Source organism: Dendroctonus ponderosae, unplaced genomic scaffold (genome assembly GCF_020466585.1).
Source record: "Dendroctonus ponderosae isolate FM_Combo_2020 unplaced genomic scaffold, Dpon_F_20191213v2 Dpon_F_20191213_4, whole genome shotgun sequence".
Classification (NCBI taxonomy): domain Eukaryota; kingdom Metazoa; phylum Arthropoda; class Insecta; order Coleoptera; family Curculionidae; genus Dendroctonus; species Dendroctonus ponderosae.
In genome coordinates, this window is record NW_026018611.1 from 2,420,218 (window position 1) to 2,424,197 (window position 3,980).

At 37.9% G+C, this 3,980-nt stretch overlaps 2 protein-coding genes across 2 annotated transcripts in view; one reads left to right on the forward strand and one right to left on the reverse strand.

Annotated features, from left to right (window-relative positions):
* The window catches only part of LOC109543738 (fatty acyl-CoA reductase wat), a 65,420-nt gene that overhangs the window by 14,678 nt on the left and 46,762 nt on the right, over positions 1-3,980 (reverse strand). The window lies entirely within an intron of this gene.
* LOC109543736 (putative fatty acyl-CoA reductase CG5065) overlaps positions 763-3,980 on the forward strand; it is a gene marked incomplete at its 3' end in the record, with an annotated part of 5,589 nt that continues 2,371 nt past the window's right edge. The window contains 1 exon segment of the mRNA XM_048665560.1: positions 763-958.

A 3,980-nucleotide genomic window follows, 5' to 3' on the forward strand; every position in this document is an offset into this window, starting at 1 on the left:
TATGCCAAAATTTCATGTTTTCCGTCCCGTTTTTGCTCATTTCTCGGACGCAAAATGAGCAAGAACGCTCATTTGTACATCATTCTAGACAGAAATAAATGGCCTTTTTAGAGAGTGAACCATGAATGGGGAATTGTTGGCAGTTTTCTCAAAAAATGCTTGAATTCAAGAAGTTTCAGATTTGCGTGGTTTTTTTTGAGTTGCAAAATCCACTTGAACATGACGCTGCTTTTTTCGAGGTTTCTCAAGAACCATTCGAGCCACACAATTCGTTTTGGCATCGTTGGATAGAGAATTGAATGGGGGGTGAAGACCCCCATGACCCCCCCTCCTGGATCCGCCCTTGCCTAGAACATTAGAAAAACCCTACATTAATATGGGTCTTAGAAAGAAGAAGGGTGGAAAAGTGCTAAATGAGGTAAGCGAAACGAGGACTGCAACACGACATCAACAAACATTATAATTTTTTATGTTCTCTCTTCAACACTTCCATGACGCAGTCGGTTTCCGCGGTTTGTGATGAAGATATTGCTTGGTCACTGTCACCTTACCATGACCGGGCTAAATATTTTCATTATCATTATGCGCTAAATATTTTCCTTAATTGAACTATGATGACCATTAATTGCTGGTCTTCACATGTCACTAAAGAAAATTCCATTTTCTGACGCAGTTTGTCGAGAATTTGTCCAATTTCGCACAAATCCTTTCTCCTCGAGCGCGCATCCTTGAAAAAATTCCCAACACCAAGCAGAAAAAAACGCACGAGCGCATTTCCCCCCCATATGTGGTCAGCTGGTCGATGGTACTGGTGTAGCAAGTTCCAGTAAATGGGACCAGAATAATGGTACTGTGCTTTTAAGTGAAGAGTGCGAGTGCAAGTTTTGTTAGTACCTACTGGACTTTTACTTTACATGCAGGTGGTTTCACTTTAGAATACTTGTTACTCTACGGAAATGTAAGTATTAGCAGTCTTAAGCTACTTTATTCGGGCTCTTTACACGTAAGAACAACATCAACTTGCAACTCCTGACAAAACTTGACTTCATTAGTCAACTATAATAACTCTTTTAAAATATTTGCATGTTTTGCACAGATATTATGACGTGACTCACTCAATAAACGACAATGCAGACGACGTGGAACTCAAAATCGAAGAGAAGTTCAAAGTTAATGGCCCGGCTTTTGGCTCTTTCTGGTTGGACGCAAAGGCTTTTTAAGTGATTATTGAAGCGAGTTGCGTTGGTATGAACCACGAGAAAAGTGCAAAAGCGACCCGTAAAATTCAAAGAAATTACATAATCTGAGGCAAAATCCATCTCCGTCTGCTCCTATATGGAATGCTGACTAAAAGTGACCCAGAAAATCACCGAAACCATCATGAATGTTCAATCAAATTGACATTGAAAACAGCATTTTTCGGACTGAATTTTAGACGCACCCTCCGACCAAAACAGCATTTCAAGGTATTTGCTGATGAGGCAATTTGCATAAGATTTCGGAATTTCTAAGCAAATCTGAAAATGCCAATAAAGCGACGGCATTGACGGTTCAATAACAACAAATACTCTGCAGCGCTGTTGTTTCTCTTTGTCGACCCTGAAGACGGTTATTATACCGGGTGTCCAGCCAGACTTTTATGTTTTCTTCAATTAACATCCCAGTAGTCTCATTCACGGTCGGCGATGTTTCAGTAATCGTCGAGGTTTTTCGTCGCGCCTTTATGAAAAGTTTCTTAAAACGATCAATAGCAAAAAGAATGGTTTATTATACAGAGGGTGAGTTTCGATGACTACTAGAGAGATCTTGGAAACTGCAGCAGACGGGAAACTGTACCAAGCCAGTTTCGAATTTACGGCACCATCAGGGAATTTTTCAAAAATTCCCAAATTGATTGGGTTTTTCAAGAGTAGTAGCTTGGGACATTCGCATTCAACTGCGAGTTTTTCCATCAATCACAGAGATGCCAACTTAGGTTTTATGACCTTTGGTACAGCAGAGTCGGTGGCATTATTTCCCAAAGTTGCGAATTTGCGCCCTCATCAGGGTTTTTTTGACAGCATTTCAAACTTTATTTATTTTTTTCGGGCATTATCACACATGCTGATCTTTCACGTTTAATAGCTTTCGAGCCGCTTGAGACATCATCTTCTGGGTTTCGGCACTTTGTGAGATCACGTCACTGGTCTCAACGCTGAAAGTTTCAAGTTTACGCCATCATCAGGAAATTTTTCAAATTGATTGATTTGCTCGAGGGTTGAAGTTGGTTAGTTGAAGGAAGGTGGGCAAACTAGAAATAACAAAAATCTTAAAAATCTTAAGAAACTTTATACTATCTATCTATTGCTATTTTGTTAAATATTTAATAAACAAATCCAGATTATTTATGAATCTCTAAAACGAAATCCTATTGGTTGTGACGTCTCTGGTCATATAAACGGCGGATTGTTTACGTTCTGTGCATAGTGTTTAGTTGTGTGGTTGTGTTTCAATAATTATTTTGTGAATTTAAATAATTTATAGTTTGTGTTAAACTAAAAAATCGCAGAAGGATTCCTTAAAGCGTAAACAAACAATTTACCATGTGTACATATTTTTACGGTTACCGAATTTTTAAAAAACGACGAACGCTTTAATTCAGCCGAATTTATAGGTGTCAAAGCAGCAGCGTAAGTAAAAATCCGTAAATTCATTATTAGTTACTCTCTCCTTAATATACTAATCTGTCTGTATTGGTTTAAATTACGTAAATAATATATAGAATTTCACTTATTCAACTGAACCTAACTTATACACATGGCTGCTTTAAAAGTAAAATGAATAGAATTTGCCCAGAACACAAAGTACGGTCGAAGGCATACTCTATCTGCCTCATCATTAGCTTTTTGTTCGTACTTTCATTAAAATGATCCTCGCAACCAAAAAACATTGATTTTGATTTAGGAACATCACGTCTAGCTGCTTTGAACCATAAAACATTACGTGCACAATCATGGGGAACGGTTAGAAAGAGCTTGTTTGGAGCACTTATTGAGGTATTCTTGCACCCTGGCACAAAACACCACTTATTTTGTGATCCATACATGTCACTATATTCCCTTATGCAAGACAATAATAATAATCAATAAAATGATGACAATCACAAGAGCTTAAATAATAAAACAAAGCTGCGAAAACAGCAAAATAAATACGAGACACTTTGTTGATATGACCTGCTACGTCACAATCGGGATAGGCAACCGACGATACGGATTCGGCGTTTTCGGCGGAAAATATCTGATTTGAATTTAAATGCGCTTTAAAATTATTACAGACTTTTTTGCAAAAAAATTATAACACTGTAATGTTTGCCCTAACTATTTCCTATATATTCACATTAAAAGTGAAAACATCCAATTGAGTAAATTGAATAAATAACGGCGATTTTTCAGGTTTAAAGTAAAAAATGAAATTTTATTGTTGCGCAGTCAGCATGCAAGGGAAATTGATGTGCAAAAGGCCACAAGCCATGCCATTTGGAATGAGTTCAACGCCAACATCCACAACCAATTCTAACAATGCAACTAATGCGTTCTGGCTGAATCTTACGCAACATCCGAATTTCCTATTAAGCAACAATTAACGCATACCTATTGGAATGACCCAGAACGGCGATTACTTTGACTGTTTATTATATTAACCCATTAGCAAATCATGTATAAGCAGTGCAACCGGCACTGGTTTCACCTACATACTACGCGCGCAATTGGAAAACGAAAGTACGAATGAAAATACATTGCCAAACTGCGAAGGTTGCATGATGCTTCAATGGAACATGCCTTGGGTGTCGATTCCTCCGAAGGCATCTCTCCGAAGATTATTGCAATATTTCATGTTTTCCGTTCGGTTTTGCATGTTTCTCGGAAGCGAAATGAGCAAGAACGCTCGTTTTTACATCATTCCAGAGATAACTAAATGGCCTTTATTCGAAGTTTCTCAAG